The 13,776-nt window shown below is 44.1% G+C and overlaps 1 protein-coding gene across 4 annotated transcripts in view; it reads left to right on the forward strand.

The window, feature by feature from the left end:
- Positions 1-13,776, forward strand: part of PPFIBP1 (PPFIA binding protein 1) — a 101,739-nt gene that overhangs the window by 19,035 nt on the left and 68,928 nt on the right. For all 4 annotated transcript variants that reach the window (XM_066319647.1, XM_066319648.1, XM_066319649.1 and 1 more), the window contains exon 2: positions 10,088-10,163. The gene's annotated coding sequence lies outside the window, so the exon portion shown is untranslated. The remainder of the gene's footprint in view (positions 1-10,087; positions 10,164-13,776) is intronic.

Raw genomic sequence — 13,776 nt, forward strand, 5'->3', positions numbered from 1 at the left:
TAGCAGCTCGGAGTTTAGACTATCCCTGAGGGAAGCCTGGAACAATGAGGTCAAGAGATGTGCTGGAGCTCCTGAATGGGTTGGCACCAGAGCCCTGAACCTGAAGCCAGAGCATGCTGTAGTGTGATCACCAGACAGTAATTCTGGAGCCACAGCTCTGGGCAGACACACAAGTGTATTGCTCTCCTGCCGCGTGTGGTGCAGGTGTCTGTTCTGCTCCCCTGTCCCTGTGCTCATTCTGAGTATTAGGCAAACTCCATTACCCTGCTCTGTGTGGAGAGTTGAATTCTTCAGTGCTGCAGTGGTGGATTGTTTTTTAACAAGGAAGTTCATGGATTTCTTTTGGCAAGCAACTCAGAGTAAACTCGGAGATGTAAAGCTTCCTAAATTGCTCATCTTTTCCACACAAAACTGGTTAAAACATTGGGCTTGTCTCAGACATTTTCTTATGATCAAATGTATCTGACTTCAGACTGAACATCTGATAGAAACTTCTGGGAAGGAGAGCCTTGGAATAAACAGCAAATGAAATCACTTCACAGCCCTCTTTTGTATTACCAGGGGAGGAGGAGAGTGATTACTTCTTAGCAAATTAGGCTACATAAAAGAACTCTATATAAAGATTATAAGTGCCCTAATGAGTAATAATCAGTGATGCAAGCAGAAGGGAAACGCATTATCACCATTGCTGCCATGTCTGTGAGGATTACTGGGGTTTAATGAGGACCTGCGGGAAGCTCTTTCAGTAATTCCAAGTTGCAGGAGGTGATCTCACAGCCTGCAGGTCCCCAGCTTGCATGAAGAGTGGGGGGAAATCCTGAATTAAAAAACAGTGTGGTGTTGCATGTTGGGAGCCCTGTGGTTGAGATTCCTTCTCTGAAGAAGAGAGGCAGCAGGCATCTCCATGTGGCAAGTTGTGCAGTGCTGCACAGACAGCTCGTACAGATCTTCCCAATTTGTCCTTCTCTTTCCTGCATTTCATTTCTTGTGTTGTCCCAGTTCATCAGTACCACCCTCTGTAGAGCACCACATTGTTGCAGTCCTCTCTTATACTCTTGATCTGCAGAGCCCCTGATTTAGTAGAGGGTGCCAGTTCAACGTCTCCTAGACCTTGTCTTTGCTGGGTTAGAGAGATGCTAGGTACCTAAGGATAGTAAACAAGGAATGTATGGGAAGTGAAGGTTATGTTGCAGCTCAGCAGCTCAGGGGTTTCTTAGAAATCAAAGTTTTTGCAATGTTTTTGCAAGCAATTATTTGCCCTGTAGATAAAGCAGGAGCTATATTTTACTATTCGGTCAGGCATGGAAGGCTATTTCCTTCCCTCATAGGTTTATAGGATTCTTAGAGGAAATTTCAGGATAAAAGGAACTGAGAGAGGAGCCCCATCACTGAATAAGTTTCTCATGTTTTGTTTGGAGGGGTCTCTAATGAGACTAAATGACACTGTTCAGTAATGATGGTGGGTTTGGATTGCAGGAGGTGAGAGATGTGGTGGTGACTTTCACTGAAAAGACCTCTTGGAAAAACCTTCTCCCTTCTCCATTGCTTCCACCATCCCCTCCATGGGACAGCAGCACATGCTCCTGGGTATAGCTCAAAGGGACAAGACCCTGCAGCCTTCCAGTGGGAAGCTTCACCCAGCCCTTCTGCATGGATCTCCCTGTGTTCCACTACCACTCCTGAAGATGGTCCCTTTCTCAGTTTCCCTGGTGGAAAATAATTAGTTTAAGTGATGTTGAAGTCTTTTTTGCCGTCTCCCAAATTTTACACAGCAGTTAGAAATCTGTTTGGCTGAATTGTTGGATTTTAGGAACATCTGTTTGTAGGATGTTTAACAGAAGCATCCTCATGTGGGATATATCCTGCTTCTAATATTAGCTCTTCACTGTGGGAAAGATGGTTATTAGGTGATTTCTAAATGAAGATACAGCACAACAAATACTTGATGGTGCACTTGTTTATCCCCAGCATCTTCTAAGTAGTTCTTTCAGCTGGCCTTTCATTTTGGAGTCTAAGCAAAGTTCACCTCTTTCCCTAAAAATACCAACAGCTCCTCTTCCATGAAACAAACCAACCAGTTAAGTATGAAATATTTGTTTATCCATATTTCATGTGAAATGTGAAAGTGGCTTTCACTGATTGGCTGCTATGGTGGCTAGGGTTTGTTCTTCTATGAGAATGAAAACTGGATGGATGAAGTAGGAGAGTTTATTGGACTAAGTTGAGTGGAAAGCTCATAGGTGAAGATGCTGCTTTCTGGGGTCAGATATACAATCAGAGACTGGTTTGGGTTTGAAGAGACATCAAAGCTCATCCACTTCCAACCCCCTGCTGTGGGCAAGGACACCTCTCACTATACCAGGTTGCTCAGAGCCCCATCCAGCCTGGCCTTGATAACCACATCTTTTCCAGGATGTGGTACAAGAAATTTTGTTGGTTGAAATTCTTTGTGATTTAAGGTTTATTGTTTTTGTGGGGTAATTTTACTTTTCTGCCCAGGCTCTGTCTTGTTCCCAGCCCCGGTGTTTGGAAGCTCTTTTCCATAAACCTCACCATCTTGCTCCTGACAGACTGTACTGCTTGGCTCAGAGCCCTGGGCTGTGGATGCCAGCAGCTGCTATTAATAAGAGGAGCCAGGCTATCCCAACTGGAGAGAGATCTCAGCACAGGACACATCCGTGCTCCTGGCAGGACTAGCATTTTCACCATGCTGCCATCAGGACACATATTGCTCTTGACCTGGGGTGTTTGCAGGAGCAGTGGAGCTGTTGTGGCTGTCCTCCTGTCTGGAGGCTGGCTAAAGTGCCCTCTGTCAAGTGGTGGATGTGGTTTTGCGTATCATGACTCTGGAGAGCTTGGGGGAAAGTTGCTGCTGGTGACTTTTTAACTTGCTGTATAATTGGTCTGCACTTGGAGTGGTGGTCTGAGACTGGAAAATTATTTTGCATCTTGTTTAGCCCCTGAGTCTTGTACTCTGCCTGCATATTTTCTGTGTCATGAGCTGCCTCCTTGCTATTTTCTCTGAGAGAAAAGCTGCTTTTTCTGTTGTTGCAAGACACTGACCTCTTTAAAAAGGGCAGACTGAAAGCTAATGAAGTGTTTCCTCTGAGAATAATGCTTTCTAATTGTTGGTGAAATGGTTTTTAACACTGGTGGCAACATCCTTGTTTGTTCCTTAACTAAAGTGCTGTAATAGGTTAGTTATAAAGCAGATTCCTGAATAAAATTAGGAAGTGGCACTAACTGTATTTGTCACTGGTGGCTGTGGGACTTGCCCTGAGGTTGCTGATAGAGCAGATGCTGGGCCAGCCAAAGGAGGGAATGACTGAGTTCCTGCAGCAGAATCTGATCCTGTGAGAAGCTGATCTGGATGTGTCTCCTCTACCTGCATAATAATTTCCCCCAAAGGTGTAGGAATGTGATACCTGTTTGGATCTCTTTACCTTCTGCCAAATGGGGTCAAAACCGACAAGCAAGTTGAAAATTTAATAGGGTGAGGACTGACAAACCACACTATCACCACGTAAGCTTAATTTCTTAAAGAATCCAGGCCACAAATATGTGCTGAGGGTTTTGTTCTTCAGTCATGTGCTTTAAAACTGTGTGGAACAATGTGATTAGTAGAAATTATATTTTCGGGATCGTTTACAGTGCATATGAAAGCACAACAGCTGAATCCTGTTGTGTGCATGTGTATTAGGATGTAACCAACTTGAAAGGGCTGAAACAACCCAAGTGTCTGCATGGAGAGAAAGCAAAACACATGTATAAAACTTCTTTGTGAAGCTGGCGAAACATCTTGTTCAGTTGATCCTAGTTTCTAGGGTTTTCAACTCTAATCTTTTGGCTGCCTCCTCTTGACAGCAGCAAAAAGATGTTATTTTGTTCCTTTTCTTGGTAAGTGCTTTTGGGTTTTGTGTCTTTCAAAGTTTCCTCCTCGCTTCCCAGCTCTGGAAACACAGAGTTGGGCTATGTGTGCTTCAGTAACAGAATTCTGTAAGTTTGTGGTGATTGGAGCTGTTTAAGTTCCTCTGAGGAATGTCAAAGTATTGCTGTGTATGTGAAGGATGCCCAGAACAATTAAGGGTAATTGAAGGGCAGGCATGTTCCTGGGAAGTGTTATGGGGAACCTTATGTGAGAGCCTGATGCCTTTTTGTCAAGGAGTATCTTGTGCTTGTTTTGAGCAGAGTTGGGAAGGAAGATAGAAAACAGTGTGGCAACACCAGTGAGGTTTAGGAGGTGAACACCACTGATAGAGCAGTGCCTTTTGCATTTGATGGAGTGTGTCAGGTTTGAAGGAATGAGGGACATGGAGGCTTTTCCTGGTTCTTTTGCATATGTAGTAGAATAAAACCGAACTGATACCTGAGAGAAAAAACACTTTGATAATCTTTTTGTGTTCATTTAGTGATAGCAGTGCTTCACTGTGATATCTTGCCCTAAAGAAAAAGCAGTCTCCTCTAACAGAACTCTTGCAGCCTCTGCATTCTTTGGGTTGCTGTCTGATTACCAGGATCCATGGCTTTAGTCACCTCAGTGTCAACAAACATGACACAACTGTGAGGGGAGAACACTGACAGCACCAGCACTTGGTGCTCTCAGATCTGTCATTCTCTCATATCTGATTCCACAGACTTACCATCACCCTGTTTCAGTAACATGGGTTTTGGGGCATGAGATCTTCAGTTAAATTAATGAAGTAGTGTTCCATGTTTTTCAGGCAGTTCTGCATCTTCCATCAACTGACATCTGCATTTTCACAGATGATGAACTGCATAATCTGTTGCTTTGGCTTGTAGAATTAAAACAAAGCACTAGCTGACAGAAACTTCATGCAGTGGCACTCTTAATTCGGAGATGGACACAGTGATTAATATAAAATTAGTCAGAGATTAGTCATATTTTTTCTTTGTGTAAATCATGTCTTGTTTCACTTAATATCTGATAAAGTAGTGATTTGAAAGCTTTTATTTAAACCTTTTGCAGTTTGTTCTTGCTGCTGGTCTTACAAGTACTTCATCGAATGGTCTGTCTTGTGTTATTCATCTCTGACTCATGAGATTATTCAGAATATTTTATTATGCTTCCAGAAAGTGTTTCTTTGCTGTGCTGATTGGCTATGTTGTCTGTATCCTCCAGTGCTGCTGTGTTGTTTCAGTGACTTCTGTGCATGTACTTTGTTCAAAAGTGTTGTTTTGTGGTAGGAAATGTTGTGTGTGCTATCAGCTGATCGGGTCACTGGAGTTAATGATGTGGTTAGTTTTGTTCAGGCCCCTTTAGTTGTGCCAGACCCTCTGGGTTTGGATTGAAACTTGTTTTTTAAGCTCAAGGCTGGCACTTGTAAATGCACAAGTTGTGGGTTTCAGCTGTGGATGCAGTAAGGCCCAAAACCAGAATGACTTGTTACCATTGATGCTGTTTGATTTTTGCCTGTGTCAAAATGTCTGCGGCCTTCCAGAAACCAAAAATAAAGATAAAGGCTCAAACATCTGTATTTTCTGTTCTTGCCTAATTTGTCTGAAGGAAGCTAGCCTGTCCCAGCATAAATAAGGGATCTGCTACATGGTCTGCAGCAGATGAAAAATGCATCCTGGGATAGGGTGATTTAAAGGTGAAGGAGGCTGTGTTAGTGGGTGATACTTGGCGTGGATACATGGTGTATACAGATGTGAGGAAACCATTCAAGCTGCAGTCCTGATTGCTTCCATTCAGATTCAAACCAGCTTTTGCCCAAAGGCCTTTTACAAAAAATTGTACCGTTAATGTTCCAAAATAAGACATGCATCAATGGCTTTTTCCATGGAAAACCATTAGCTCTCTAGATCATTTGAACTGTTAGTGTTTCTTCGTTGCTTTGCTTCGTGGCTTTAAATCCTTCTCCCACCTTTCCCAGGCAAGATAGCTGGACACAATCAGTTTGCATCAGTGACTTCCTTGGAATTGTATATGTTAATAATTTTTCCTTAGTAATTTTGAATCCTGTTGCCTGTGGAAATTTCTTTTTAAAACGTAGGAAGAATGTCATAGTAGATTTTTAATTGAAACACAAACAGGCAGACATGCAGCAAGTGTGTGGGAAGTAGCAGTAATTTGAAATGTGCTGTGACTACTGGGGTCCCATGTTACAGAGTAATTGTTTAGCTTTTAGCATAGAGGAGGGGCTCTTTCAGATCTTATCTCAAAGCTCTGCTTTTCTTGATCAGAAATTATTAGGCAAAACAGATCTTTATTTTTATCTAGTAAAGAACAGACGTGAATCAGACTATTTGTTTGCAGTGCTCTTCCATTCTTCTGGAGATGTTCCTGTAACAAAGCTCCTAGGAGTCACAAAGCAAAGAAATAGTGCTGCACCTTTCTCATTAAGCTGTGCCCCTAAACAGAAAGCAACATGTGAATTTTTCAGGTCTTTGAGCACAGGGCTGTGTCCTGTTTAAATTCACACAGCATGTAATTAATTGCATGCAGTTATGCATCTTGAATTTGAAAAAGAAATGGGTGGCTATTGGAAAAAACATTTGATTGGCAAGGTAGCATATTACTGCTGAACATACAAGATTGTGGGATTATGATTTGCATTTTCTTCCTGGTTATGAAATTGGAGTCTGGAGAAGAAAAAGAAGACCATATCCTCCACCTTTCTTTCCTGGGGATACCGGAGGGCTTCCCCCAGGATGTTTATACTTTGTGATGTTCTCTCTATGAAAGCAAAAACCCAATTAACTCTCTCCTGGTTTGCCTAGTCCTGCTCTTCTTGCATGATTATTCCTAAGAACTGGCTCTTGGTTGTGAGTGTGGTTTTCTGGGAGGTTGTTTTCTTCATACTGAAAGGGAACTTGGATTGAACTCGGTGGAGGGCTTTGCTCTTGCTGTCGAGGCTGGAGAGCCCCTGGCTGCCTGTGTGCCCTCAGGTCAGGGCTCTGTGTGTGACATGGGAGCAGCTATTCCCTCAGCTCCTGTTCTTGGTTGATAATTTACCCTTCCAGTTAAACCAGAAAAGTCCCACCCTTTTCCAGAAGTCCCAACAAGTCCCAGTTTTTACTCACTGTCCTGAACTCCAGACTTTCCCCGGGGGCTGTCAGCCTTCCTGGCATCCTAATGCAGGGCATGGGATGAAGCCCTCTGGATCTCCATGTCCTGTGCCCTGTTCAGGCTGGAGAATTGCTGGGGTGAACATCACAGCCAGTCCTATAGGAAATACTTCTATAAACAGTCTTCAGAGGTGAGGATGTGCAAGAGGGATTACTTTAGCTTAGGATTAGAGGGTGTCTGGTAGGGGTAGAGTTGGGTTTTAACTCCAACCAGCAACTAAACCCCAAAAATTCACTCCTTTCCTGGTGGGATCAGGGGGGGAATTGGAAGGGTAGAAGTGACCAAGTTTATGGGATAGGATGGTGTAATTGGGAGAGCAAAAGCTGCGGAATTCATTCACCGCTTTCCACAGGCAGGCAGGGGTTCAGCCATCCCCAGGAGCCCAGGGCCTCATCACAGGTAACAGTGACTTGAAAAGATGAACTCCCCCCGCTCTGAACATCCACCCCGAGCTTTATATCCTGAGCATGATGCCACATATTGTCTGGAATGTCCTTTTGGTCAGTTGTGGTCAGCAGTGCTGGCTGTGTCCCCTCCCAGCTCCCTGTGCACCCCAGCCTGTCAGCTGGGGTGGGGTGAGAGGCAGAAAAGGCCTTGGCTCTGTGCAAGCCCTGCTCAGCAAGAGCTAAACCGTCCCTGTGTTATCCCCACTGTTTGCAGCACAAATCCAAAATTTAGCCCATACTACCCACTGTGAAGAAAATTAACTCTGTCACAGCCAAAAGCAGCACTGTAAGTTCATTAGTCAAAATTAAATGGAGTTTGAGGAAAGACGGAAGCAGGGGAGTGGGAAATGAAGCCCACTTCCCTAGCAGCCTTGGGAACAAACTGAATCCTTGTGTTGCCAGGGTCTGAGGCAGTCTTTTCCCTTTAAAGGAATGCAGGGACACGTTCCCTTCCTCATCAGCCAGCCAGTGGCTGTACAGCTCACCAGAGGTGTGGGCTGCATGTGTGTGACTGACTCTGTCGAGAAGGAAATGACTAAACTTGCTGTCAAACCAGGGTAACAAAGAACATCTTTGATTTACCAAAACTGTGTGCTGCAGAGGCTTGGGAGTAGCTGTGGTGCTGCCACCTGTGCTGGGAGTAGCAAGTCAGTCTGGAGAACAGCCCTTGTGGGGAATGTGAGTCTCCTGCAGTGATGGAGGGAGGGTAAACCCGGCAGGGAGCATGGTTCTGAACAGCTGCTGGGGCTTCCCTGTGCTGCAGAGGACGCTGAGGGAGTTGGGGCTGCACTGGAGGCTGCAGCAGGAGGGCCAGCCCAGCTGTGACAGGCAGTGGTGCTCAGTCCCACACAGCAAAGGTGCAGCTGCAGAATCCCACAGCTGCCACACTCCACATCTCCTTCCCCCTGCCCAACTGCTGCCTGCATGTCCTGGCAGCCTGGGCACCGGGAATCCCAAAGGTCCTGTCAATCCGGGAGCCCCAGCTCCAGTCAGATATTTGTAATGAACGGGAGAAGCTCCATCTAATTATAGGTTTTCCATTTTGGCCCTTCATATTACTTTAGGCAGGCATAAAATAACACTGTTAACTAACTTCTTTTCTCTGGCTTTGCAGTTTCATACATAACATTCTGCAGTGCCCTTTATAGAAACCTCAAATATTTTTTTTTTTCCCCGCCTACCACATTTTGTGTCTTTTTCCATGTGGCAGATGTTTTTTTCCTGCATTGCACAAGGCTCAGTACATAATTATTCTGTTGCAATAGCCTGGAGCCCCAGTCCTGTGACGGAGTCTGTTTGCACAGGCTCCTATGTCCTGCTTAGTTCTGTGTCATTTTTTTTCCCCTGGTGGTTTTATTCAATCTACTCTAAAAAACTGTTCTGAGAAGTAATGAGCACCCAATCATTTGTGTGCCTTGAGATCATCTATTATAGATTTTTAGTGTATAGCCCTGAAACATTTGGGGATCTTTTCCCCTCCTAGTCATACAAGGGCTGAATTCTCTGTCTTACAGTTTACAACCTCTGGATATTTGCAGTTTGTTGCAACAAGTCATCAGCTAGTCAGCATGCCTTTATTCCTTCATTTTTGAGTTGATTCTTTGCTTTTTGATCATGTTACTTGTTTGTCTGAAACTCCTGCTCTTGCTCATGGCATGATTTTTGTTTGGAGAGCAGTGTCTCAGTGAAGTGTTGCAGGTGGGGGTACACTGGGGTGTTCCTGGTTGTTTCCATCCTTCTACCAACCATATTTCACTGAGCACTTATATTTGAGTCACTTATTCTTAAGCCTCTTCTAATGGGAGCTCGTGTAACTGCATAGGTTTGGAAGTTTTTAGTTATTAGACTGAAGTTTTATTCCCCAAACTTCCCTTTTGCATTTCAGATTCAAAGCTTACTCAGAACCTTCTCCCGGAACAGTTTTGTCAAATTTCCCATACCAAATAACTCCTCTTTTGTCCACAGTCTGCAGATGGGAGTATCCAAGACTAAAATTTCCTGTCAAACCACAGAAACAGAGAACATCTTTGATTTACCAAAATAGTCATAGCAAAGAGACTCAGGAGCTCAAGTTGTTGGGAGTGAGTTGTGGGGCTGGTTCAGTGCTATGGGCTGCTCTGACTCCTGCTGGCTTTCCTCCATGCCCTGATTTTCAGATGTTCAGCAATGTTGGGTGCTTGTTTGGGGTTTGTTTAGGTCGCAGTAGTGAGAAGGAAGCCTTTCCAGGCATTATTCACCTTTGTTTTGTGCTATATGTGTGTGATCAGCTGGGGAGGTCATGGGCAGGCACAGGCCAGCTGTGTAATGTAGAGACACTGAGAAATAATATTACTGGGAATTATTTGGAATTAACAAGCTCATTTCGTTTTTGTACACCAGTTGTCATCCTTTAATCTCTTGGTATTAGCTTTTTTTAAATGCTGTTATGTACATCATCCGCAGTGCTTCTTGTATCCTGTGTCACTTGATAATAAACTTTTACAAGATGTCACTGTTAAGTCATCTCAGGCTTTGAGTGATTAATCAAAATCTCTATTTCTCTTTTTCTCAGTGTTGGAAGTTTATATGGATCAGTGGTACTTGCTCAAGAGTGACAGTTGAGATCAACGCTAAGTCTGCTCCTGTAGGTGAGTAATCTAAACCCACTGCATTGCTGATGTCTATTATCTACTATCTGCTTGCTGCTTTTTTTTTCTTTTTTTTTTTTTTCTTTTTTTTTCTTTTTTTTTTTTTTTCTTTTTTTTTTCTTTTTGATATCTTACACAACAGCTCCTTTGGGCTTTCATTTCAAGTGTCATTAAAATAATGCTGTATGTGATTTCCAGTAAGAGTTGTAGAAGAATGTCAGTCTGCTTCTGCAGATATACATTGGTTTGTATCTTTTAAAGGATGGTCCTTACTTAACACAGTCCTAGCTGTCATTTAGAGTCAGAGAAATGTGGGAACTGTGTTTCCACATTTTAATGACAGTGGATTTAGGGTTAAGGTGTGGACTGTGGCGGCGTAATGAAGTATATTTAGATTGTCCAAGAAGCAAAACTGAAATGATCACTGGAGCTGTTCTATGGCATATGAAGGGTTCAAGCAGTGCCAGTGCACCCCAGTTTGGAGGGTTCAGCTCCATCACAAGATCCCCCTGGACATGCTGTGACTGAGTGATGCAGCTGTGCATGTGCAGTTAATCCAACTCAGCAGGTCTATGGCAACGTGCAGTGAAACTGCCAAGAGCTTTCAGATTACTGGGGTAAGTTTATGAGAAAATGCATTCAGCAAAGCAGAGTATGTGTTATGAGATCCTTTGGAAGTGTCTCAGTTATGCTGGCTTCAAGGAACAGCATTTTGCATTTGGTCTAGACTGATTTGATCCAAGTAGCCTAGTGCATGTCAGAGCTGGCAGTCTTGTTTTGGGAATGGTTATCTCTCCTCTACTTTGCTTTGAATATTGTGGTATGATTTAGCATCCTAAATTCCAGCTGGAGAGCTGGGTCAGGTTGCTGACCTGTGCACTTGATCCATGCACCCTATGGCTGGAATGTGCTCATCCCATAACTCCACAGCTGGGCTCCCAGTCCCACAGGATTGTGAGGACTGGTGTCTCATTTAAAATACCATTTCCCTTATTTTACTTGCTTACCCTCTCCATAGCCCTTGGAGTGCTTCTTTGTGGCTCTTCAACCCTTCCCACACTAAATCACTGTGCATGAGTTCTCTCTGGGATTCACAGCTGCCCAAGGTCTTGCACCAGACCTTGTGGAAAAAAGTGGGTGTTGTTGCTCCTTGTTTGTCAGAAGCCCTAAACTCCACTGCCAAAAGCTTTTATTCCCTGGGTTTTTAATCAGAGGTCTGCTGCCTCCACGAGTGCTTGTCATCTATTGTCTCCCATCCTGGTCACATTTGTTCATTTTTATCACTGCTTATCAGAGTTGGTGGGATTATACTCCAGCTGGACTTGGATCCGTCAGGGCTGTAAAAACATGGTTAAAAGTCTGATGCTGGCTGGCAGCCACGTTCTGCTGGATGTGTGTTTGGAGACCTTCAATCTGCTAGCAGCACCGTGTGCATGTCTTGCCTTTGCTGGAAGTCTCTCCCCGTTTGCCCCCCAGATACTGTGCTGATCCCCTCTCCCTGGGGAGCAGCAGAAGGCCTGGGACTTCTGCCTGGTTTTCCATGTCACCGGTGCTGCTGCTCCCTGGGAGGAGGTGTGTGTGGCCATGTCCATCCAGGCTTGTAGTAGCTGGTGCTCAGTTCTCCATTCCTGTGGCTCCAGTACTGGCAGGTCTCTGGCATTTGGAGGAGTCAGACCTGTTACCCTCAGCAATCAGTCTGAAAAACCTAATTTCTCCAGCTGCTGCTTGCTTTCCCCATTAAACAGATAAATAAGAGCCTCTCCTAATGAGATGGCAGGAAATTCCCATGCCTGACTCAGCGCTGACTGACAGGGCAAGGGACTGTGTTTTTGGGTGCTGGCTGCTTCTCCCAGATGGAGAGGAACATGGGCTTTTTTTGCTGGGTTACTACAAGTTCAGCACAGATGTCTGACCTCCAATCTCACCACACAGAATACACCAATGTGTTCAGACTGGAGTTTCAGTGCCTCTGCCCACAGCCTCTATTTATCCATAAAAGCATGGATTTCCATCCTGCTGTTCCCTCCCTCGCTCGCTCCATGTTAAACATGCTGCTGCCAGTTCAGCCTTGCCCCATAGTAAGGCCACATGTATAAATAATCCAGAAAAGCTAAATAAGGCTTTTAAAATAAGCCTTAGCAGAGACAGCTGCTTCAGCATGAAGACACAGAAGCCTGGCTAAGTCCATGTAGCCAGAGTCAGTCGTACTCCCTGCAGCTCCTGCTCTTTCCTGGCAAAATCCTGCAGGTTTGCAGGTGTGTCTTCATCCTCCTCCACCAGCTCTGAGTTAGGTCTGTGCTTGGTGGCAGCAGATTTTTCATGTGTCCAAAAGCTGAGACAGAGCCTCACATGCAGCACTGAAATGGTGGCCAGTCCACCCTCTTACAGTGCTTGTGTGCAAGAGGCAGAAATCAGTATTTGTTGGGTTTTGCCCCCTCAATGTCACATTCAATATGGGGGCAAAGAAGCACAAGGCTACTTCTATGTATTCCATTTATCAACACTTGATGGCTTGTCCTGCAAGGCCCAGCCCACATACGGCTTTTCTTGGGCTTTTAATAGTTGTGCTAAACTAAATTGAGCTCAAAATAGTAATAATTTCAAACATTTCACCAGAGCCTGTGGCTGTTCTGCATGTTTATGGGAGGTGCAGCACTGCCCGTGGTTGGGGCATGGGAGGGTCCCCAGGCAGGCTGTGATGGGGATTTTTCTGGTGTCTTTTTCCTCCCCTTTGAGAGGAAACACTGCTGCTTGCAGAAAACAGGCATGTTATTGTGCTTTTGCTCCTCACATTTTATGTGATGTGGTTTGGATAACCTTAATGTAACTTAAAGTTCTGCTCACCCACAGTTCTGATGGTGGCTCTCTAATACACATAAATCTCTGCAGAGAGGGGGATGTATTTATCTGTAAACAGTGAACAGCCTGCCCTGTTTATCCAGCATGTGACCCCTCTGCTGCACAGGGCGTTTTCCTGCCTCCCTCCCATCCGGTTCTTCCTATTTTATTGACTTTCCCAGTCCTGGAAATTGCTTTGTATTTGGAAAACATAAATTCATCCCTCACAAAGCTTGCAAACCTGATTTCAGTTCTTCCCTTCTTCTTTGAAAAACTCTTTTTTGCTCTCTTTAAGACTGAAAACACACATTTTTCCTGTTTATTTAGACAAGCTTGTTTTGTCTGCAGAAATCTTGTCAAAAGCTAAGTTTCTTTGCTTGCATTTATAATCTTCTGAGGTTTATGTGTTGGGAATAATCTTCGTGAGCTGGAAAAAGATTGTCCAATCTGTTTTAAGATGTCCCACTTTTTGAGTATTGCATCTCATTAGGAATACTGCTGGCTGTTTGCATGGCTTTTTTCTTCCTCTGTATAGCTTGGGGGAGAAAATATATCATTTCTTCATCTAGTGATAATGCTTGGCATTTTGAATCTTCAAAGAACTCTGTGGCTATGGATTGAATAATTCCTGTAATGTTGTGTATTAGTTTCTCCTCATTTCCCCCATTTTACAGATAGGAAAGTGAACAAGAAGTCAAATGAGCTTAGGCCATGGAAAGAGAAACAAGGTCAGTTTGAGTTCCCACCTTCCTGGCTTCTACTAGAGCAAAAGAAA

The sequence above is a fragment of the Sylvia atricapilla genome, chromosome 5, assembly GCF_009819655.1.
Source record: "Sylvia atricapilla isolate bSylAtr1 chromosome 5, bSylAtr1.pri, whole genome shotgun sequence".
Lineage (NCBI taxonomy): Eukaryota > Metazoa > Chordata > Aves > Passeriformes > Sylviidae > Sylvia > Sylvia atricapilla.